The sequence below is a fragment of the Coregonus lavaretus genome (genome assembly GCF_964263955.1).
Source record: "Coregonus lavaretus genome assembly, contig: SUPER_35_unloc_2, whole genome shotgun sequence".
Classification (NCBI taxonomy): domain Eukaryota; kingdom Metazoa; phylum Chordata; class Actinopteri; order Salmoniformes; family Salmonidae; genus Coregonus; species Coregonus lavaretus.
The window spans coordinates 342,261-368,236 of NW_028167180.1; the positions used below are offsets into that span (position 1 = coordinate 342,261).

General features: G+C 41.5%; 1 protein-coding gene and 1 pseudogene across 2 annotated transcripts in view; both read right to left on the bottom strand.

Annotated features, from left to right (window-relative positions):
* The window catches only part of LOC311110201 (uncharacterized protein), a gene marked incomplete at both ends in the record, with an annotated part of 397,005 nt that overhangs the window by 98,724 nt on the left and 272,305 nt on the right, over positions 1-25,976 (bottom strand). The window lies entirely within an intron of this gene.
* Positions 19,345-20,718, bottom strand: LOC311110251 (protein FAM98B-like; annotated as a pseudogene). The gene has a single exon. The product of its transcript is annotated as a protein FAM98B-like (transcript).

A 25,976-nucleotide genomic window follows, 5' to 3' on the forward strand; every position in this document is an offset into this window, starting at 1 on the left:
GACGTCTGGAGCGTAGGTTATCAGTCAACATGAGGAAAGGAGAGGAGAGGGGAGGGAGGAGAGGTAGAGAGAGGAGAGGAGAGGTAGAGAGAGGAGAGGAGAGGTAGAGAGAGGAGAGGTAGGGAGAGGAGAGGAGAGGTAGAGAGAGGAGAGTAAAGGTAGAGAGAGGAGAGGAAAGGTAGAGAGAGGAGAGGTAGAGAGAGGAGAGGAGAGGTAGAGAGAGGAGAGGTAGAGAGAGGAGAGGAGAGGTAGAGAGAGGAGAGTAAAGGTAGAGAGAGGAGAGGAGAGGTAGAGAGAGGAGAGGTAGAGAGAGGAGAGGAGAGGTAGAGAGAGGAGAGGAGAGGTAGAGAGAGGAGAGTAGAGGTAGAGACAAGTTGATGACAGAATAGAGAGAGAGGAGAGTGTCAGAGAGAGAGAGAGAGATGAGAGTGAAAGAGAGAGATAGAAGAGCGAGAGAGAGAGAGCGAGAGCGAGAGAGAGAGCGAGAGAGAGAGAGAGCGAGAGAGAGAGAGAGAGAGAGAGAGAGATAGAGAGAGAGAGAGAGATAGAGAGAGAGAGACACAGAGAAAGAGAGAAACAGAGAAAGAGAGAGAGAGATAGAAAGAGACAAATAGAGAAAGAGAAAGAGAGAGATAGAAAGAGAAAGAAAGAGAGAGAGAGAATGAAAGAGAGAAATATAAACAGTAGTGAAAGCCCTGGTAACCACAGACTTGGTGATCTCTATGAGGGTGGTTACAGTCAGTGGAGGCTGGTGGGATGAGCTATAGGAGGATTGGTTCATTGTAATGGCTGGAATGGAATTCATGGAAAGGAGTGAAATGTGGTTTCAATATATTTGATGTGTTTGATACCGTTCCATTAATTCCATTCCATCCATTACAACAAGCCTGTCCTCCTATTGCTCCTCCCACCAGCCTCCACTGGTTTGTATGTGCATGTGCTATTTAGTGCAGTGTCTTTAGCAGGAGCATCGTTGAACACAAAGATCTCAGAGAAGGGTGGCGCCACCATGAGGGCCATCTGGGATTTACAACACACACACCAGAGAGTCAGACCACACTGGGATCAAGTACTGGAACTCTATGGAAATAACATTTTCAGTCCACTGGCTAACTAACCAGCTCTGGCAGAGTTGCAAAAACAGGCAACCACATTTCAAATGCAGCCGTTCAAATACACCCTTCATATTGGCACTGTGAAAGTAACTTTTCATGACATCACCTGTACATACACGCGCACACACCACACACACACACACACACACACACACACACACACACACACACACACACACACCACACACACACACACACACACACACACACACACACACACACACACACACACACTGTAGTCCCAACAGGCACAGCTCTGGTACGTCTCCTACTCCTGATGCTGTCAGGGTGTTGATGCTCTGTTTGAAAATGTCTGTGTTTATTGTGATGATCAGAGGCCAAACCTGCAAACACACACACACACACACACACACACACACACACACCACAAATAGCTAATTGTGTAAGACTTGATCGAACGTGAAAATGTATTGTTATTCCACACAAGTAAAAATAAATCAGTTTGTGTTAAAACAGTCATTCTGCTCCCAGTTTCAGGGCAGGCACTTGGCTTGTGACAATAATGTTGGAGTGGGACAGCACTAACAGATCTGGGACCAGGCTAACACCCACCTGGGTCGTTGAAGGGGACCAGGATGTATGATGAAGGTTCCTGCTGGGTTCCTCTCTTACTGTCCATGATGGGAGAAGGACTCGCTTAGCCTCAGTAGTGTCATCACTCATACTGCCTGTGGTGTCGATGACAAAACACAACACTGACGACTGGTGTTGCCAATTAACCTGGGAGGGAGGGAGGGAGGGAGGGAGGGGGGAGGGAGGGAGGGAAGAGAGAGAGAGAGAGAGATAGAGAGAAAGAGAGATTAGGGAGTATTAATTATGAACCAAAAACACCTTTTGTTATCCTAGCTCCTCCCAACATTTACCAGGACAGCCCCCTCATTCATACCAGTAGTCTAATTATTTCCATCATAGTGATAAAATCCTACAATTTAACACAAAATATCTGAAATAATTAACTCTAGCCTTAACATCGCCCACCTACTTCAGCCTCTCTCTCTCACCGTAGGAAGTCGAAGGTAATGTAGAATTAGAATGAATCATTCCAATTGTATAGAAAGTACAGTAACAGGAGCTACAGATGTCCAGAAAGGACAATAACATTTAAAAGACAGAGAGAGAGCGAGAGACACAGAGACAGACAGAGAGAGAGAGAGAGAGAGAGAGAGAGAGATAGAGACAGAGAGAGAGAGAGAGAGATAGAGAGAGACAGAGAGAGAGACAGGAGAGAGAGAGAGAGAGAGAGAGAAGAGAGAGAGAGAGAGAGAGAGAGAGAGAGAGAGAGAGAGAGAGAGAGAGAGAGAGAGAGAGAGAGAGAGAGAGAGAGAGTAAAGGTGGAGAAACGGAGAGAGACCTGATAGGAAAAATAATATCATCACAGTCTTAGAAGAACAAGAGAAAGGAAGAAGTGAATGACAGAGAGTTGTAAAGAGGGAGGGAGAGGGAGAGAGATGGATGACAGAAGAGATAATGAACGTGTGAATGTGTAAATGAGGGTTGGTCATAGCTTCTGTACACTTCACACAATCTGTATGTTTTGGTATGGAGGTATCTCCACCTTGTTTTAATTACGTTGTCTTTTTGTATTTGTCATGGAACCAGCCCTGCATGAGTCAAAGCATTCAGAACATACTTCCACAGTCCTGGAACAATATATAAACAAACAGACTAACTGCCATGTAAAGATCTTGGAACAACACAGTACTGGAACAAGGTACGACAGGTCTCTCTTGTAAAACTTGAAACCCCACCTCTTTAAGGAATACCTGGGATAGGATAAAGTAATCCTTCTACCCCCCCCCCCCCCCCCCACCAAAAACATATTGTAAAGTGGTTATCCCACTGGCTATAAGGTGAATGCACCAATTTGTAAGTCGCTCTGGATAAGAGCGTCTGCTAAATGACGTATATGTAAATGTAAAAGATCTCCCAACAAGAATTATCTGTATAAATAAAGGTACAAAAAAAATTACAAATAGACTACCAGTTACAGGAACAGAGTGGAGAATCATGGCTGTAGCCTTGACAACACAACATCAGGAACAGAGTGGAGAATCATGGCTCTAGCCTTGACAACACAACATCAGGAACAGAGTGGAGAATCATGGCTGTAGCCTTGACAACACAACATCAGGAACAGAGTGGAGAATCATGGCCGTAGCCTTGACAACACAACATCAGGAACAGAGTGGAGAATCATGGCCGTAGCCTTGACAACACAACATCAAGAACAGATTGGAGAATCATGGCCGTAGCCTTGACAACAAAACATCAGGAACAGATTGGAGAATCATGGCTGTAGCCTTGACAACACAACATCAGGAACAGAGTGGAGAATCATGGCTGTAGCCTTGACAACACAACATCATACGGTACCTTTTCTCATAGTACCACATGAAAGGTAAAAGTGTCTTCCAACAAGGTGATATACAGTATTGATACATACTGTACTCTACACACAACAGTTGAATCAGGATTGGTACCGTAGGTGAAAACCATCTCCAAAATACATTGTTTTTTCATGATTACCTTTAGTTTGAATGTATTTATTTTATTTAACTTTTATTTAACTATGGAAGTCAGTTAAGAACTAATTCTTATTTACAATGACGGCCTACCAAAAGGCAAAAGGCCTCCTGCTGGGACAGGGTTTGGGATTTTAACAGAAGTCTGTTAACATGTAACAATATTAGCAACCTCTTTAATCCAAAGCGATTTACAGTAGAGTGGGTGCATACATTTTGAGTATAGGGTATGTGACTCCAGCGGGAATCGAACCCACCACCCTTACAGTGCTAGGGCCACACTGTTATCATCTACGCCAAACAGGACCTCAATTCTCAACCCAGGAAGCAGCATCAATGTGTTTCACCTTTGCTAGATGATACAACATTAGTAATACTGATTGACTTGGTATAATACAACATCAGTGACAACGTTAGTGACACAGATCAGATGTACAACAATGGAACCATTTTATCCAAACACATCAGAATGTTTGCTGAACGTTGCTGGAATGCAGACATCCAACATTCTGTTCTCCAGCGGTCTTCAGAGAACATTGACCCCCACTTTAGAATCTTTAGAAATCTGTGATTGTGTGTGTGCCAATGTATCCTCCTTCTCTAGCCTCCTGCTGTTTGGACCCAGTCACCCACAGGGCCAACTGTTAACATCCACTGAGTGTACATGTGTGTTTGGGTGTGTCCAACGTCTTGACATTCTGAACGACAGCAATCCATCAGTCTTTATCAATGGAAACTTGCACACATCAATACAGGTCACATTCTAACACACACACACACACACACTCACACACACTGAAGGTTTATTCATTTGACATATTACTGTGTTATGGAGACAAAATAGTGTGTCCAGTGTGTGTGTGTGTGTGTGTGTGTGTGTGTTAGAATGTGACCTGTATTGATGTGTGCAAACAGACATCACTGTACATATATAGATGTTGGATTAAGTGCTACCTCTACAGCTGCTGCACTCCAGCATAAACACAACACAGTCAGCAGCTGTGATACCAAACACCCATAAACACAACACAGTCAGCAGCTGTGATACCAAACACCCATAAACACAACACAGTCAGCAGCTGTGATACCAAACACCCATAAACACAACACAGTCAGCAGCTGTGATACCAAACACCCATAAGGTCACGTCCCAATAGTCTCAATCTGATTCCTTCCTCTCCTTGTCTCCTGTCCTTGCCTTCTTTCCTTTGTAACCACCACAGATCTGAAAGACCTTGCCATATGAAAGCAATATGATGAGAAACCCATAGAATTAAATTGAATGTAATGCATCTCTATGGGGAAAACATCCGGGTCTCACTCTGACATAACAAGGTAAAGGAAATGACAATATGAAGCTGTTTAAGAGTAATTGGGATTCTGTCTAAATCATCGTCTTGACATGGTGCACTGTGGGCACAAGAGGTCAGAATCTCACCAGCTAAAAACATGATTGGCAGACAAAGCTTAGAGACTACTGGTAACCCTGGTAACCGCTGACAATTCCCCCCTCTGGCTACATGTAACCAAATATAATAAGAATCGGAGCTACATTGTGTCTAGTATGACTATACCTCACTATCACATAAATATATTACATTGTAATGAAGAACGTGAAGTTAAAGATTTATCCAAATGGAAAGAGAAAGTAACTTTAAGGTTTTCTTTCAGTCGAGACCTCAACGTCACTGTATGGGATGGATCGTCATTATCACAGCTATAAAAAAAACGCATGATTGGGAAGACAGAGAGAACTGATACACTGTAAGAAGAGTTTGATTGAAGAGCTCCTTGCATCAATAGTTACTAGTACAGAGTGCAGGTGAGTGTTTCTCCATTTGACAGGATGTGATATTGTGAGGAATAGAGTTCGTAAGAGCTGAACTGCAAATTGGTGGCAAAATAAATCAGAAAAGTTTTTTTATTTTTATTTTTTATTTTACCATCAGCAGAACAGCCGATACAGGTTACATACTGTTCTTTAATTATGTTCTGTATATTACTGATCATTCCCCCCACCAATGTACAATGAGAAGTAATCTGAAACAAATGTATCTTTCTCAGCTCTCAGGTGTAACGATCCTGTTAAATGGTTAAATACGCATTACTTCCTCAGATTAAGATGACGATTATTAAAAAAATATGTATTTTGTACGGTAATGAGGTGAAATTGAATGTAATGGTAATTTGTAATTTGATTATATTTTTCAGCATGTGCTCTCCAGCTTTTGTTGAAAGCAACACATAAAAACATTGAACATTATTACATCCCATGTCCTATATATCCACTACCTGTACATCAGTTATAAAGAGCTGAATTGAATCTCACAAAGAAAATGAGTTTGTTCTCAGGTTATAATTTGAATGAACTACAAAGATATTTCGATTTAAAGAAAGATTCAAAGATCTTGACAAAGGTAACCTGAAGCTTCAATCGTCACATCTGAGTGATATTGTGTCTAACACGGTCAATCTTTACCCATTATTCAACATAGTTGTACAAAGAAATTAAACTTAGTTATGGCTTTGAAATGAACTTGTGGCCAAAGAGTTAAATCGTAACCAGAGTGATAAGAGAAGAGGAAACTGTCAGAGGGAGATTGGAGGGAGGGAGAGCAGGAGCAGGGTTAGTAGTTTCCTGTGTCTGTGAGGTCAGAGGGAGATGGGAGGGAGGGAGGGCAGGAGCAGGGTTAGTAGTTTCCTGTGTCTGTGAGGTCAGAGGGAGATGGGAGGGAGGGAGGGCAGTAGCAGGAATAGTAGTTTCTTGTGTCTGTAAGGTCAGAGCTCAGTACTGCTCAATCTATCAACCACACCGAGGTTAGGACGGTCTCGTTCCAGGCCGACTATATTGAAGACAGGCTGCAGCCATTAAGACATGGCTGCTGGCCAAGTCATTGACTGTGCTGTTGGGCATTAGATTGCTATAGCATATGATTTGGTTAGCTGATATGTTAAACATCTATCCAGGAGTTGTGAGATCTGGCAGGCGTCTTCAATGTAGTCAGCCTGGAACGTGGCCAAACACATGAGTGGGGTTGGAAGAGAGATGGGGAGGGACTCAGTTACCAAGAAGCTTTCAGCAGCCATCATGTTGACTAGCAGAGACAACAGAGGCCATAGGGTGGCAGTGAACCGTCATAACAACCTACTGACTAAACTGGTGTTTTGACATTAACTGTTGCTTTGACACAAATATTAAACACAATATATCTAAGAGATGGAAAATACAATGAATATCTTATACAGTAATGAAGACACCTGCATAGTTACATCTGGGAAACTGAATGACATTTATCTTTGTCAGGTTGTTTGTGTTGTGGTTTTCATCAAACTCAGCCTGATGATGACTGTGTCACAACTTCAAGAGGGCCTCAAACTTTAGTGTGGGTTCTGAGGGGAAAAAATATCACCAAAAAAATAAACCTGTTAGTGGGAGAGAGATAAACAGTATGTCAGGAACTGATGTGGATGTGGTGTAGGAGTCAGGCGCAGGACACTGAGGCTTAGTCCAACAGACTTTACTAGTCATAAAGTGACAAAATACAAAACACGGACCTCGAAACAAACAGAGGCGAGCGATTACGCAAACTGTGCGTAAAAACACCAAACAAATAAACAGAGCAGAAACGCGCAGCTCCTACCGACAGGCGGACAATAACACACAACACAAGACTAACCAAACGAGAAACTTATAGGAGACATAATCAACCAAACAGGAAACAGGTGTACACAATCAGACAAAACCAAACAGACATCGAAAACATCAAACGGTGATAGCTAGTACTCCGGGGACGACGACCGCCGAAACCTGCCCGAACAAGGAGGAGGAGCAGCCTCGGCCGAAACCGTGACACAGTAGTCAGAAGTCACACCGATGATTGACTGATGACTGGCATCATTCCACATTTGATCAAATTTACAATATTTTACGAAATATTTAAATGGACAATTAAGATGTTATTGTATAATCTATTGTGTGTACTTTAGTGTTTGTGGTTTGAAGGGAACACTACTGTATGTGCACAGATAACTAACCCAAACCCATCTACCTAGACTGTATTAGAACACAGATAACTAACCCAAACCCATCTACCTAGACTGTATTAGAACACAGATAACTAACCCAAACCCATCTACCTAGACTGTATTAGAACACAGATAACTAACCCAAACCCATCTACCTAGACTGTATTAGAACACAGATAACTAACCCAAACCCATCTACCTAGACTGTATTAGAACACAGATAACTAACCCAAACCCATCTACCTAGACTGTATTAGAACACAGATAACTAACCCAAACCCATCTACCTAGACTGTATTAGAACACAGATAACTAACCCAAACCCATCTACCTAGACTGTATTAGAACACAGATAACTAACCCAAACCCATCTACCTAGACTGTATTAGAACACAGATAACTAACCCAAACCCATCTACCTAGACTGTATTAGAACACAGATAACTAACCCAAACCCATCTACCTAGACTGTATTAGAACACAGATAACTAACCCAAACCCATCTACCTAGACTGTATTAGAACACAGATAACTAACCCAAACCCATCTACCTAGACTGTATTAGAACACATATAACTAACCCAAACCTATCTACCTAGACTGTATTAGAACACAGATAACTAACCCAAACCCATCTACCTAGACTGTATTAGAACACAGATAACCAACCCAAACCCATCTACCTAGACTGTATTAGAACACAGCATCAATAGAGTGAGATTCTACATCTGTAGGAAGGGTCTGTTCTTTGAGCTATCAGGCTAAGAGTCCTGCTGTGTGTCTGTGTGTGTGTGTGTTAACTGAGTACTGGTCTCCTGGTCCATTATTAGGAGCAGTGTCTGCTGTCTCTTCTCTCTTGGTGCTGGTCTCACCATCTCTCAGGGTGTCTGCACTGACGTAGATATCCACAATCCTCTCCTCCATCTCACCTCTGTCAAACTTGACCTTCTTGTTCATATCTGGATCAGCATAGATGACCTTTGACATCTTTAACAATGCCTGGGTCTTTCTGTCTATATAGGTCTACTATACATTAAGTCTCTGCTTCTAGAATTAATGTGGTGAACTTCCAACATGGCCGCCAGGAGGCGTCGTACGTCAACTGCAAGCGCTCTATACGTTAAGTCTCTGCTTCTAGTGATATCTCTGTCTATGAGTCATCTGTGTGTCTCTGTCTGTGTGACTGCTGTAGGTGTTAACTCTAGGGAAGTATCAACAAAATGACACAGGTACTTGTGGCTATGCTAATACAAAAAATAGAACAAGTTTGCATACTTGTGTACGTACTTGTGTGCATGTTTGTGTGTGAGAGATTATTACAGTGCTTATTTTTAAACAATTTTCTGCGGCACAATATAAATCATTCCATGTCTCTACATGGTCATCTTGTCCAGAATATATCTCAACACAGTCCTCCTGTCCAGGGAATGAGACTTTCTATTTGTGAAGATGGACAGGACACTATCATACCAGGAAGATATAGATAATAGAGGGGAAGTGGAGAACAAAGTCTAGCTGTTAACATATATTAAATATCATATGTAACAGCCCCAAGATAATTCAGGGAGTTTCCAGAACTCCTCCTTCCTTTCACCTTTCTGCTGATTTGGACCCTCTGTTTACTCCCAAATATACATCAACATGTTCAGGAGATCCAGGACTACAAACATGGGTCATTATAATGTCCATACAATAGATGTGACACTACAAACTGCTCCAAGTGGATATTGAGGGTGGGTAGGCTTAACCAGTGAGGATGAGATGACAACAGGAACCACCAGGGCTCTCCTCTCTCTTGATGAACCTGATTGGTTGAGTAGTTTTTGAGTGACAGCTGGTTGAACCACTGCACTTCCCTCTATTGGGACCATATAGGGGAACAACAGTCAAATATGAGCATATGATATTGTGCATATATGTAACTTGACAACAAAGACTGACTGTCAAAGATGATTAAGTAACATGCTTTGATACCCTTTGATATCTCTACTACACTCCTATACAGTGTATGTAATGGTGGTTTGGTAGGGTTGAGAATGTTTGCACCAGACCTAAATGGGAGCATGTAAATATATGTAGCAAGTAAGAAGAATATATTTGAATTGTAATTGATGAAATGCACTGCATGTGTCACGTCTCCTCCCGTTGCTCCCCTCCGGCGCTCTGATTCGCCGGTCTACTGAGCCACCGGTCTGAGCGCACCTCCTCGGCAACACCGGAATGGAAACCCAACGCACCATAATCATCTCCAGCGCACCTGCACCTCATCATCTCATCACCACCCCTATTTAGCCCTGGACTGTTCTGGATGATGTTGTGTGTGATTGTTTAGCTTCGTGTCGTTTACTCTATCTTTGTTATTTCTCTTTGTAAATGTTAAGTAAACCTTGACCTTGTTAGTTCTTGCGTCTGCGTCCTGCCTCTTCGTATACTCAGTACGGGTCACAGCATGTAGATTGTGCAAAAATTCAAATGTACGTGTTGTATCTGATGTGTGAAACATAACTACTGATACACAGGAAGCTACAAACAGGAAATAAGTAGGACTTTTATTAATATGATACTACAAACAAATACAACAATAAGTGTGTTCGTGGATGAGAGCGAGAGAGTTGTGGGCTACTGTTCGTGTTGCAGTATGTTGTCATGGTGATGTTAAACCACTTTCTCACAAATCCAGTTGAGTTTGCTGTCACGTGGCATGTCATTCCATGCCTTTAGAGGACGCTGATCTTTGTGTATCTCAGCATAGTCCTCATCCCCAGTATGACCTGCATTGTCAGGCTGTTGGTCATACCAGTACCTACAGGGTTAAAATCCATCAGATATCATGGTTAATACCAGTACCTACAGGGTTAAAAACAGTCAGATATAATGGTTAATACCAGTACCTACAGGGTTAAAATCCATCAGATATCATGGTTAATACCAGTACCTACAGGGTTAAAAACAGTCAGATATCATGGTTAATACCAGTACCTACAGGGTTAAAAACAGTCAGATATCATGGTTAATACCAGTACCTACAGGGTTAAAAACAGTCAGATATCATGGTTAATACCAGTACCTACAGGGTTAAAAACAGTCAGATATCATGGTTAATACCAGTACCTACAGGGTTAAAAACAGTCAGATATCATGGTTAATACCAGTACCTACAGGGTTAAAAACAGTCAGATATCATGGTTAATACCAGTACCTACAGGGTTAACAACAGTCAGATATCATGGTTAATACCAGTACCTACAGGGTTAAAATCAGTGAGATATCATGGTTAATACAAATAACTACAGGGTTAAAATCCATCAGATATCATGGTTAATACCAGCACCTACAGGGTTAAAATCCATCAGATATCATGGTCAATACCAGTACATACATGGTTAAAAACAGTCAGATACCATGGTTAATACCAGTACCTACAGGGTTAAAAACCATCAGATATCCTGGTTAATACCAGTTCCTACAGGGTTAAAAACAGTCAGATACCATGGTTAATACAAGTCCCTACAGGGTTAAAAACCATCAGATATCATGGTTAATACCAGTTCCTACAGGGTTAAAAACAGTCAGATATCATGGTTAATACCAGTACCTACAGTGTTGAAAACAGTCAGATATCATGGTTAATACCAGTACCTACAGGGTTAAAAACAGTCAGATATCATGGTTAATACCAGCACCTACAGATATCTACAATCCTCTCCTCCATCTCACCTCTGTCAAACTTGACCTTCTTGTTCATATCTGGCTCAGCATAGATGACCTTTGACATCTTTAACAATGCCTGGGACTTTCGTTCAATGTAGGTCTACTATACATTAATTCTCTGCTTTCTAGAATTAATGTGGTGGTCTTCCAACATGGCCGCCAGGAGGCGTCGTAAGTCAACTGCAGCCCTCTATACGTTACGTCTCTGCTTCTAGTGATATCTCTGTCTCTGAGTCATCTGTGTGTCTCTGTCAGTGTGACTGCTGTAGGTGTTAACGCTAAGGAAGTATCAACAAAATGACACGGGTAGTTGTGGCTATGCTAATACAAAAAATAGAACAAGTTTGCATACTTGTGTACGTACTTGGGTGCATGTGTGTGTGTGAGAGATTGTTACAGTGCTTATTGTTAAACCATTTTCTGCGGCACAATATAAATCATTCCATGTCTCTACATGGTCATCTTGTCCAGAGTATATCTCAACACAGTCCTCCTGTCCAGGGAATGGGACTTGCTATTTGTGATGATGGACAGGACACTATCATACCAGGAAGATATAGATAATAGAGGGGAAGTGGAGAACAAAGTCTATCTGTTAACATATATTAAATATCATATGTAACAGCCCCAAGATATTTCAGGAAGTTTCCAGAACTCCTCCTTCCTTCCATCTTTCTGCTGATTTGGACCCTCTGTTTACTCCCACATATACATCAACATGTTCAGGAGGTCCAGGACTACAGACATGGGTCATTATAATGTCCATACAATAGATTTGACACTACAAACGGCTCCAAGTGGATATTGAGGGTGGGTAGGCTTAACCAGTGAGGATGAGATGACATCAGTAACCACGGGGCTCGCCTCTCTCTAAATGAACCTGATTGGTTGAGGAGTTTTTGACTGACAGCTGGTTGAACCACTGAAAATATCCACTTCACTTCCCTCTTTCGGGACCCATATAGGGGAACAAATATGAGCATTTGATATTGTGCTCATACGTAACTTGACAACAAAGACTGACTGTCAAAGATGATTAACTAACATGCTTTGATACCCTTTGATATCTCTACTACACTAATTAATTGGTGATGCAGTCAACTCCTATACACTGTATGTAATGGTGGTTTCGTAATGTTGAGAATGTTTGCACCCGATCTAAATTGGAGCATGTAAACATCTGTATCAAGTAAGAAGAATATATTTCAATTGGAATTGATGAAATGACCTTCAAGCAGAGTGTGCACAAAGTCAAATGTACTGACTTCATGTTGTATCTGATGACGTGTCAAACATATCTACTGGTACACAGGAAGCTACAAACAGGAAATAAGTAGGACTTTTATTAATATGATATTAAAAACAAATACAACAATAGGTGTGTTTGCATGCATTTGTGCGTGAGTGTCTGTTTGAGGGTGTGTGCGTGTGTGTGTGTGAGGGTATGTGTGTGTGTGGGTTTCAGACAGAGAGAGAGAGAAATTGGAGCATGTATTGTTTATTTCACTTTTGTTTACTATCTACTTCACTTGCTTTGGCAATGTTAACACACGTTTCCCATGCCAATAAAGCCCTTAAATTGAAATTGAATTGAATTGAGAAGAGAGAGAGAGAGAGAGAGAGAGAGAGAGAGAGAGAGAGAGAGAGAGAGAGAGAGAGAGAGAGAGAGAGAATGTGACATACCAATTAGGATCTGGCTAAAAATACTTGAATCAGTTATAGAACCCATTGCCCTTTATGGTTCTGAGGTCTGGGGTCCGCTCACCAACCAAGAATTCACAAAATGGGACAAACACCAAATTGAGACTCTGCATGCAGAATTCTGCAAAAACATCTTCCGTGTACAACGTAAAACACCAAATAATGCATGCAGAGCAGAATTAGGCCAATACCCGCTAATTATCAAAATCCAGAAAAGAGCCGTTAAATTCTATAACCACTTAAAAGGAAGCGATTCCCAAACCTTCCATAACAAAGCCGTCACCTAAAGAGAGATGAAGTTGGAGAAGAGTCCCCTAAGTAAGCTTGTCCTGGGGCTGTGTGGGGTCTGTTTGTATATGTGAACAACAACAACAACAACAACAACATCACAATAGACCCAACCAAATCATGAGAAAACAAAAAGAGAATTACTTGACATATTGGAAAGAACAAACAAAAAAACAGAGCAAACTAGAATGCTATTTGGCCCTAAACAGAGAGTACACATTGGCAGAATACCTGACCACTGTGACTGACCCAAACTTAAGGAAAGCTTTGACTATGTACAGACTCAGTGAGCATAGCCTTGCTATTGAGAAAGGCCGCCGTAGGCAGACCTGGCTCTCAAGAGGAGACAGGCTATGTGCACATTGCCCACAAAATGAGGTGGAAACTGAGCTGCACTTCCTAACCTCCTGCCAAATGTATGACCATATTAGAGACACATATTTCCCTCACATTACAGCGATCCACAAAGAATTTGAAAACAAACCCAATTTTGATAAACTCCCTTATCTACTCCCTTACAGCTGCAAGATTTGTGACCTGTTGCCACAAGAAAAGGGCAACCAGTGAAGAACAAACACCATTGTAAATACAACCCATATTTATGTTTATTTATTTTCCCATTTGTACTTTAACTATTTGCACATTGTTACAACACTGTATATATACATAATATGACATTTGAAATGTCTTTATTCTTTTGAAACGTCTGAGTGTAATGTTTACTGTTAATATTTATTGTTTATTTCACTTTTGTTTACTATCTACTTCACTTGCTTTGGCAATGTTAACACACGTTTCCCATGCCACTAAAGCCCTTGAATTGAAATTGAATTGAAATTGAGAGAGAGAGAGATAGAGAGAGAGAGAGAGAGAGAGAGAGAGAGAGAGAGAGAGAGAGAGAGAGAGAGAGAGAGAGAGAGAGAGAGAGAGAGAGAGAGAGAGAAAGAGAGCGAGAGAGAGAATGAAGGAGGAAGTTGTGTGCACTGTAGGCTACTGTGTGTGTTACATTATGTTGTCATGGTGATGTTAAACCACTTTCTCACAAATCCAGTTGAGTCTCCTGTTACATGGAAAATCATTCCATACTTTTAGAGGACGCTGATCGTTGTTTATCTCAGCACAGTCCTCTTCCCCAGTAGGACCTGCATTATCAGGCAGTTTGTCAAACCAGAACCTACAGGGTTAATAACAGTCAGATATCATGGTTAATACCAGTACCTACAGGGTTAATAACAGTCAGATATCATGGTTAATACCAGTACCTACAGGGTTAAAAACAGTAAGATATCATGGTTAATACCAGTACCTACAGGGTTAAAAACCATCAGATATCATGGTTAATACCAGTACCTACAGGGTTAACAACAGTAAGATATCATGGTTAATACCAGTACCTACAGGGTTAAATACCGTCAGATATCATGGTTAATACCAGTACCTACAGGGTTAAAAACGGTATATATATAAAGGTTGAATGAACTGAATATTGGAGCCTTATTGTCAGAGTAGTTATCATCTCTTACTCTGTGGTCAGTGTTGTTCCATCCACCCATTTCCAGGTCCCCTCTGTCTCTCTGTCAGTCAGACCAATCCAGACTCTCTTGTTGAGATTGAAGAGAAACTCCTGTTGTTGAGAAAGATATATATATATATATACACATGGAGCTCCAAAGGTATTGACACATTTGGTTGTTTTGGCTCTCTACTCCAGCACTTTGGATTTGACATGATAATGACTATGAGGTTAAAGTGCAGGCTGACAGCTTTCATTGTAGAGAATTTTCATCCACATCGGGTGAACCGTTTAGAAATGACAGCCCTTTTTTTACATAGTCCCCCCATTTTAGTGGACCAAATGTATTGGGATAAATTCAATTATATGTGAATTAAAGTAGTCAAAGTTTAGTATTTGGTCCCATATTTATAACACGCAATGGCCACATCAAGCTTGTGACTCTACAAACTTGTTGGATGCATTTGCTGTTTGTTTTGGTTGTGTTTCAGATGGTTATGTGCCCAATAGAAATGAATGGTAAAGAATGTCATTTTGGAGTCACGTCTATTGTAAATAACAATGGAATATGTTTCTAAACACTTATACTTAATGTGGATGCTACCATGATGACAGATAGTGCTGAATGAATTGTGATTAATGATGAGTGAGAAAGTTAAAGATGCACAAATATCATACCCCCAAGACACGCTAACCTCTCCTGTTATTGTAATGGTGAGAGGTTATCAGGTCTTGAGGGTATGATATTTGTGAGTCTGTAACTTTAATACACATATAAGTGAATTTGTCCCAATACTTTTGGTCCACTAAAATGGGGGACTATGTACAAAAAGGGCTGTCATTTCTGGAAGGTTCACCTGATATGGATGAAAATACCCTAAAATGAAATCAGTCTGCACTTGAACCTCATAGTCATTGTATCATTTCAAATCCAAATTGCTGGAGTACAGAGCCAAAACAACCAAAAATGTGTCACTGTCCCAATTGCGTTGGAGCTCACTGTTTCATCATATCTACCCCAGCACACCCATATCCTTCCTACCCCCCCACCCCTCTCTCGTGCTCTGTCTTTCTCTGTCTCTCTCCTTCCTCTCTCTCTCTCTCTCTCTCTCTCTCTCTCTCTCTCTCTCTCTCTCTCTCTCTCTCTCTCTCTCTCTCTCTCTCTCTCTCTCTCTCTCTCTCTCTCTCTCTCTCTCTCTCTCTGTGTCTCTCTCTCTGTCTCTCTCTCTCTCTCTCTCTCTCTCTCACTCTCTCTCTCTCTCTCTCTCTCTCTCTCTCTCTCTCTCTCTCTCTCTCTCTCTCTCTCACCTGTTCCTCTCTGCTGTTTATTATCACCAGGTCTGCTCCTCTGTCTACACAGTCCTGTCTGCTCTCCTCCCAGGTTTTCTCCTCAGTAGAGAGGAAGTAACAACTGCAGTCAAACTTCTTCCATCCAAAACAACAGGTTTTCTCTGTTTGATGACACAACACAACACTGAGACAATATGATACAATACAATAAACATCACATTTTATTTCAAATGATTTCCTGGACTAGATCTCAATGAACAAATTGACTTTATAATAAAGAAAGGTATGAAAACCATTTCACTGACCACAAAGCAAATTCTGAAGCCTGTCTCTCTCAGCAGTCAGAGTGTTGTATCTGGTCTGTAACTGGTCTCTCTCTTTAGTCAGGTTGTTGTATCTGGTCTGTAACTGGAACAAGTTGTTCCTTTTATCCTCAGAATCTTTGATGGCTCTGTTATCTATAAAGTATAAACACATAGTTACTAGCTAAAACACCAGGTAAATAGGCCTTGTAACCAGCACTTCTTACAACTATTTATTTTATTTATTTATTTATTTTTTAAACATTTAGCAGACGCTCTTATCCAGAGCGACTTACAGTTAGTGAGTGCATACATTATTTTTTTATTTTTCATACTGGCCCCCTGTGGGAATTGAACCCACAACCCTGGCGTTGCAAACGCCTTGCTCTACCAACTGAGCTACATCCCTGCCGGCCATTCCCTCCCCTACCCTGGACGACACTGGGCCAATTCTGCGGTGATAAGCCATGAACCTGGACAGAAACTCACAGTAGACAGACAGGCCTATGATCCCAGCCAGTAGAACACACAGCAGCACCAGACACACTGCAGCAACTAGGAAGGATCTCTTCCCTGAGCTATCAGGCTCTGTGGATACATAAAAGAGCATTTTATGTTTGTGTGTGTGTGTGTGTGTGTGTGTGTGTGTGTGTGTGTGTGTGTGTGTGTGTGTGTGTGTGTGTGTGTGTGTGTGTGTGTGTGTGTGTGTGTGTGTGTGTGTGTGTGTGTGTGTGTGTGTGTGTGTGTCTGTGTGTCTGTGTGTGTGTGTGTTACCTGAGTGCTGGTCTCCTGGTCCATTATTAGGAGCAGTGTCTGCTGTCTCTTCTCTCTTGGTGCTGGTCTCACCATCTCTCAGGGTGTCTGCACTGACGTAGATATCCACAATCCTCTCCTCCATCTCACCTCTGTCAAACTTGACCTTGGTCATATCTGGCTTAGCATAGATGGCCTCAGACATCTCCAACAACTTACTGTGTTTTCTGTCTATATTCAGGTTCTGGTCCTATCGTTGACCCTGTGTCTGTGTCTCTATCTGTCCCTGCTCTGAGGTGTGACTACCTGTTTATGATGTTACACCCAGAATAAAAGGGAAATGTTAAAACAGGAAGATGATGAAAGAGTAACAATCGTGTTTGAGGTTGGGACATTTTCTTCTCCTGTTCATCTTTATATCTGATTCCTGAGTACTACGGACTTACTTATCAGGAGTCTACTGTACTGACCTCATGTTGTGTCTAATGTACTGACCTCATGTTGTGTCTAATGTACTGACCTCATGTTGTGTCTAATGTACTGACCTCATGTTGTGTCTAATGTACTGACCTCATGTTGTGTCTAATGTACTGACCTCATGTTGTGTCTAATGTACTGACCTCATGTTGTGTCTAATGTACTGACCTCATGTTGTGTCTAATGTACTGACCTCATGTTGTGTCTAATGTACTGACCTCATGTTGTGTCTAATGTACTGACCTCATGTTGTGAGTAATGTACTGACCTCATGTTATGTCTAATGGTGTGTGAAATATAACTCTCAACACACAGGATGCTGATAAGAAGGAATTTATTCATATGCTCACACAAAAAATAGTGTGTGTGCGTGTGTATTTGTGTGTGTGCGTGTGTGTGTTTGTGTGTGAGATAGGGTGCCATTTGAGACGTACCCTTAATGTCATTATTCACATTCTATGTAGGCCTTATGCACTGCATCTGTCCTAAAAACACAGGACACTTTTCATCCATGGATATAAGGTCACCACAAATACAACAGGACATCTGTAAAAAAAAAGGCTTCAATTTAAACTTATTTTATACATTTTTAATCTGTTCAGTTTCTGAATTAGTTAAAATTAGGTGAAGGTTAGGGTTAAGGTAAGGTCAGTTTTTTTTAGGTTTTGTCCTTAAAAACAATGTTGCCTCTAAACTGCGCAAGTGCGCGGCCACGCACTTCCTCGAGGACTGCCGCGCAGAATAATTACCATGCCGTGCAGAGATACAAGAGATTGAACTTCACTGAGTTCACCTCATTAGTTTGAACTATATAGATCAACGTTTTTTCTGCAATACAATCAATATTATATCAGCCCCTTTTCAATGCAACAAACCAAAACAAATCTAACTTTTCAAGATTGAGTCTGTGATTGTGTTGTAGGCAGAGCCAGAGCGCAACGGAGTATAATTCTATTGGCGGGGGTTGCCCAAGAGCGGTCTTTCAATTATCGACGAGTGAATATGTTTTTCAGATCAGTTCAGATTAGAACACAGAGCCGCGCGTGTGCACAGTTGTTGATATTCTTTGCTAGTTAGCGAGTTATTAGCCCAGTTATACATAAGTATAGGTCAGCAATGGGGAGTTACTGCTTCCTACAAGAGCACAAAACATGTAGGCTACATTTCAAGCTGTCTTTGAAAATCCAGTCAGGTACATTACATTTACATTTTACATTTTAGTCATTTAGCAGACGCTCTTATCCAGAGCGACTTACAGTTAGTGAGTGCATACATTATTTTTTTTATCATACTTAAAATCAAAAAGGTCATTACCATGATTCCAATTTCCAAAAATGTCATTTGATAAAACTACCAACATACAATTAGTAGAAAATAAGTAAAACTAAATCAAAAATGGTCAGAGAGTTTGACTTACTGTCGGTATTGCTTCGACAACTTTCCACAGCAACACAGTTCATAAGAACTCTGAAAATGAACACAAAAATCGGTGACAAATATTTAGGAGAGTTCATACAGTAACATTCTGTACATCTCAGTCCAGTCCACATCATCACTCCAAATAAGCAATGCCTTAGTGTTGCCCTTAGTGTTGCCCTTAGCATTGCCCTTAGTGTTGCCCTTAGTGTTGCCCTTAGTGGCGCATATACCCATGAGTAGGTTTCAGTTCACCTATTGAACACTGTCTGGCTTTTCAGTTTTAAAAAACCCTGGTAAGTTAGTATTGATAACGTCCTCTCTTTCCTCCATGACCCCAACCAGTTCCACCACCTCGCCAGCCACCCTTACCCCCTCCTCCCCAACCACCATCTCCCCAACTACCACCACCACCTCCTCGACCACCTCCCCAACCACCACCACCACCACCTCCCCGACCACCACCACCACCTCCCCGACCACCACCACCTCCCCGACCACCACCGCAACCCCTTCCGCCGTCTTGTCTCTTCTGCCAGGTTGGCATCTCAGGGAGGGGGGCATCTATCTCAGAGGGCCGGCCACCTCAATCTGGCACCCTCCCCATCAGGATCTTATTGACAGCACAGGCAGTATTCTCTCTGCTGGAGCCACTGCTGGTCTTCACCACGTTGCATATGTCCTCCCTGGCTGCCAACAGGTGAGCCATGCCTACAGATGAACTCTGGGCCAGGGAGTGTCTCTTAGGCTGGTAGGCCCTGGCCATGCTGTCAACTCTCTCCTTAGCTCTGTCTGACCAGCCGAAAAACTGCACAGTGACGTCGAGACGTTTGATCAGCATCCTCCGTCGACACTCATACTCTGAGGACAGGACCGTGTTGATCTGCTCCAGCCTCTCCCACTGTTCACTGTCGAGAGAGTTATTCAGTACTGGCTTTCCAATGTGATCCTTTGGAAGCTCTTGAAGCAGTGCATTTATCTTTTTCCCTATCCCAGAGAACAGATCTGCTACTCCATGCTCTCTTGGCTCTGGGAGCTTCAGTGTTTCACAGATTGCCTGGAGATCGTTTCTGTCTTTGTGTTCTTTGTCCTCAGCAGGTCGTCTCTTTACTATCTGCGCAGCTTGTAGCTCGGAGCATAAAAACAATGCTAGCTTTAGATAGTCTTTATTATTCTGCAGCCCTCCCTGTAGAATCCCGGAGACAAGGCCTTGATAGGGGCACTGCAACTCCTTCAGCATGCCACTCATCTCAAACTGAAGGCCATCAGTGTCACCTGAACCTGACGTAATGCTCTCTTCCAGATCACATAACAGTTTCAGACGGGATGCTAACCACATGCATAGGTTGACATACTCAGGTGATGACAGTCCACCTTCACATGCTCTGACAAGCGTCTCCTCATTCTGCAGAGGTCCGTCATACCCGACTTGTTCCAGCGCATCTAAAATATCACTTTCCATTGCGGCAGACAACAATATCAGAAGATTCCTTCTACTTTAAAGATGTAACCGATAGAAGCTTGAGTGTGTTGACATTGTGATACAAACATATAATTAGCTTAATTCATCGTCTACTAGCTAATTTAGCTACGACGTTTTGAAAAACATGCCGCAAGTCAACGGTTATGTCTTAATTAAAGGGGCAGTGTTGTATTTTGAGACAGGGTTGAATATGCAAATAAGCCAAATGGCAGAGGGGTAGCCTACATTGTGTAATTCTCTGTATGGTAATAATAATCACATGTATTTTGTAAAGTGGTGTCTTGCATAATACAACACAATACAATGCAATTTATAGTAATGTATTTGACCCATGGTGTTACAGACCAAGTAAAAAATCATGAATTAATGTCAAGCTCTTCATAATGTAAAAACGTTTTTCAAAGTCTCATGCAATGTAGGCCTGCATTGAACACCACCTATAGGCTACTGTAGGCTATATCATAGAAATCAAATGCTTTTTCAATGTGAAAATGTTATGAGATTTGCTCCATTGGTTTTGTTGGTAGGCCTACATAATGCTCAAATAGCCACAATAGCCTATTGGCTCCTGTCTAAAACTGTAAGGGTACAGCCTCAGTGTTCACTGTAAACGCACGGCGGAAGTTTCCGCTCACTATACCTCAAATGTGCTCAGTGCCACAAAATATTAGAGGTAACATTGCTAGACAGTCTGCTAAAAGTGGACAGATTATCTTGGCTGTGCTTTGCAAGTTCCGTAATGTCTAACAGAGGAGGAGGTTAGTTACACAGATAACAACATTCATCTGAATTTAGGACCTTGTAGTGAAAGTTTGAAATAGTGTAAGGATTAGATAACAATACACTCACAGACTAGTCTCAGGGAGATGTTGAGCGTGACTTGTAGAACACACAGCATCCCAAAGCTCACAGCACCCATCCTGTAGAGTCTTCTCCCTGAATCCTCAGGTCCTGAGGAGATACACACTGATGTGAGAACACACAAACACCCACTCACACACATAAACACACACACACACACACACACAATCAAACGCATGTGCGCACACACACACACATGTATAAGAGGGTGGGGGTGTGACATAATCAGCCACAACAGGACTGTTTCTCACAGCTGTTTTATGATATAAAGTTTACCAATCCATTCTTAAAGATGGTAACTTATAAATACCTCATGAGTTTAGTTCAACAGTCGTACCCCATCAGAACCCAAAATATACGTTTTTTTATTAATTGTTTGTAAACAATGATATTGTAAACAAATTGCATGTATAGCCTCAAAACATTTTGAAACTATAATGTTGATCTGATGGATGATCAGTTCTTGCATATATTTCTCCAGCTCCATTCCTCAGCCTTTTACCAAACCGGTGGCAGGGTGGCCACATTGTTTAGGTTGAACAGCAGATTGCCTCTTTAATATTTGCATAATTGAAGGTAAAATCATTCAAAAACGATTCCACTGGGACTTGCTATAAGTTAGCATTTTTCATCGTTTTTAGTAATGTGTTTGTGTAAGTCTGTGTGTTCATGTGTGTGTGTGTTTGATAGAGAGCTTTTTTAGTTCTTACCTGAGTGATGGGTCTCAGTCTTCACTCTCCTCATTGCTATCTTGTCATTTTCTTCAATAATCTCATTTAATTCAATAACCTGTGATTACCTTTCTAACTGACTCCTAATGATAATATCTACTGTATGATTACCTTTCTAACTGACTCCTAATGGTAATATCTACTGTATGATTACCTTTCTAACTGACTCCTAATGGTAATATCTACTGTATGATTACCTTTCTAACTGACTCCTCATGGTAATATCTACTGTATGATTACATTTCTAACTGACTCCTAATGGTAATATCTACTGTATGATTACCTTTCTAACTGACTCCTCATGGTAATATCTACCGTATGATTACCTTTCTAACTGACTCCTAATGGTAATATATACTGTATTCTAACTGTACTGAGTAGTAGAAGTAGTATTAGTAGTTGATCTGATGTGTCTCCACCCGCTCCCTCTCTGTTCTCTGTCTGTGGCCCACAGCAGCTGACAGGATGGTGCTTCTGTCCCCAACCAAGGAGGGCCTACAGCAGCACCTACAAGTCGGAAGTTTACATACACCTTAGCCAAATACATTTTAACTCAGTTATTCACAATTCCTGATATTTTAATCCTAGTAAAGATTCCCTGTCTTAGGTCAGGTAGAATCACCACTCTATTTTAAGAATATGAAATGTCAGAATAATAGTAGAGAGAGTAATTTATCTCAGCTTTTATTTCTTTCATCACATTCCCAGTGGGTCAGAAGTGTACATACACTCAATTAGTATTTGGTAGCATTGCCTTTAAATTGTTTAACTTGGGTCAAACATTTCAGGTAGCCTTCCACAAGCTTCCCACAATAAGTTGGGTGAATTTTGGCCCATTCCTCCTGACAGAGCTGTTGTAACTGAGTCAGGTTTGTAGGCCTCCTTGCTCGCACACACTTTTTCAGTTCTGCCCACAAATGTTGTATATGATTGAGGTCAGGGCTTTGTGATGGCCACTCCAATACCTTGACTTTGTTGTCCTTAAGCCATTTTGCCACAACTTTGGAAGTATACTTAGGGTCATTGTCCATTTAGAAGACCCATTTGCGACCAAGCTTTAACATCCTGACTGATGTCTTGAGACGTTGCTTATATATAGCCACATAATTTTCATTCCTCATGATGCCATCTATTTTGTGAAGTGCACCAGTCCCTCCTGCAGCAAAGCACCCCCACAGCATGATGCTGCCACACCCGTGCTTCACAGTTGGGATGGTGTTCTTCGGCTAGCAAGCCTACCCCCTTTTTCCCCAAAACATAACAATGGTCATTATGGCCAAACAGTTCTATTTTAGTTTCATCAGACCAGAGGACATTTCTCCAAAAAGTACGATCTTTGTTCCTATAAGCTGTTGCAAACCGTAGTCTGGCTTTTTATGGCGGTTTTGGAGCAGTGGCTTCTTCCTTGCTCAGCGACCTTTCAGGTTATGTCGATATAGGACTCGTTTTACTGTGGATATAGATACTTTTGTACCCGTTTCCTCCAGCATCTTCACAAGGTCTTTTGCTGTTGTTCTGGGATTGATTTACACTTTTCGCACTAAAGTACGTTCTTCTCTAGGGGACAGAACGCGTCTCCTTCCTGAGCGGTATGATGGCTGCGTGGTCCCATGGTGTTTATACTTGCGTACTATTGTTTGTACAGATGAACGTGGTACCTTCAGGTGTTTGTAAATTGCTCCCAAGGATGAACCAGACTTGTGGAGGTCTACAAGTTTTTTTTCTGAGGTCTTGGCTGATTTCTTTTGATTTTCCCATGATGTCAAGCAAAGAGGCACTGAGTTTGAAGGTAGTTCTTGAAATACATCTACAGGTACACCTCCAGTTGACTCAAATTATTGCAATTAGCCTATCAGAGACTTCTAAAGCCATGACATCATTTTCTGGAATTTTCCAAGCTGTTTAAAGGCACAGTCAATTAGTGTATGTAAACTTCTGACCCACTGTAATTGTGATACAGTGAATTATAATTGAAATAATCTGTCTGTAAACAATTGTTGGAAAAATAACTTGTGTCATGCACAAAGTAGATGTCCTAACCGACTTGCCAAAACTATAGTTTGTTAACAACAAATTTGTGGAGTGGTTGAAAAACAAGTTTTAATGACTCCAACCTAAGTGTATGTAAACCTTCGACTTCAACTGTAGATCTTCTGCACAGATTCTGTCAGACCTGGGCTCTGACAGTAAATGTCAGTAAGACAAAAATAATGGTGTTCCAAAAAAGGTCCAGTTGCCAGGACCACGAATACAAATTCCATCTAGACACGTTGCTCTAGAGCACACAAAAAACTATATATACCTCTGCCTAAACATCAGCACCACAGGTAACTTCCACAAAGCTGTGAACAATCTAAGAGACAAGTCAAGAAGGGCATTCTATGCCATCAAAAGGAACATAGAATTCGACATACCAATTAGGATTTGGCTAAAAATACTTGAATCAGTTATAGAACCCATTGCCCTTCATGGTTGTGAGGTCTGGGGTCCGCTCACCAATCAAGAATTCACAAAATGGGACAAACACCAAATTGAGACACTGCATGCAGAATTCTGCAAAAATATCCTCCTGTACAACGTAAAACACCTAATAATGCGTGCAGAGCAGAATTAGGCTGATACCCGCTGATGATCAAAATCCAGAAAAGAGCCGTTAAATTCTACAACCACCTAAAAGGAAGCGATTCCCAGACTTTCCATAACAAAGCCATCACAAACAGAGAGATAAACCTGGAGAAGAGCCCCCCAAGAAAGGTGCTCCTGGGGCTCTGTTCACAAAAACAAACAGACCCCACAGAGCCCCAGGACAGCAACACAATTAGACCCAACCAAATCATGACAAAACAAAAAGATGATTACTCGACACATTGGAAAGAATTTACAAAACACTGAGAAAACCAGAATGCTATTAACAGAGAGTACACAGTAGCAGAATACCTGAATACTGTGACTGATCAAAAATGTATGAAATCTTTGACTATGTACTGTGTTATAACGATGTGCAAATAGTTAAATGTTGTTGTATACATGTTACAATGGTGTTTGTTCTTCACTGGTTGCCCTTTTCTTGTGGCAACAGGTCACAAATCTTGCTGCTGTGATGGCACACTGTGGTATTTCACCCAATATATATGGGAGTTTATCAATTTTTGTATATTTTTTTAAATTATTTGTGGGACTGTGTAATATGAGGGAAATATGTGTCTCTAATATGGTCATACATTTTGGCAGGAGGTTAGGAAGTGCAACTGTTTCCACCTCATTTTGTGGGCAGTGTGCACATACCCTGTTTTCTCTTGAGAGCAAGGTCTGCCGGCAGCGACCTCTCTCTCTCTCTTTCTCTCTCTCTCTCTCTCTCTCTCTCTCTCTCTCTCTCTCTCTCTCTCTCTCTCTCTCTCTCTCTCTCTCTCTCTCTCTCTCTCTCTCTCTCTCTCTCTCTTCTCTCCATCTCCCTCTCACCCCTCTCTCTCTCTCTCTCCATCTCCCTCTCTCTCTCTCTCTCTCTCTCTCTCTCTCTCTCTCTCTCTCTCTCTCTCTCTCTCTCTCTCTCTCTCTCTCCTCTCATTCTCTCTCTCTCTCTCTCTCTCTCTCTCTCTCTCCTCTCTCTCTCTCTCCTCTCTCTCTCTCTCTCTCTCTCTCTCTCTCTCTCTCTCTCTCTCTCTCACTCTCTCTCATGTTGTTAGTTGGAAACAGCGCAGAATGGTTAAATTATGATTCCACCTAGTGGTTAAAGTGAGAAATGAACTCACCATAGAGGGGAAATAGT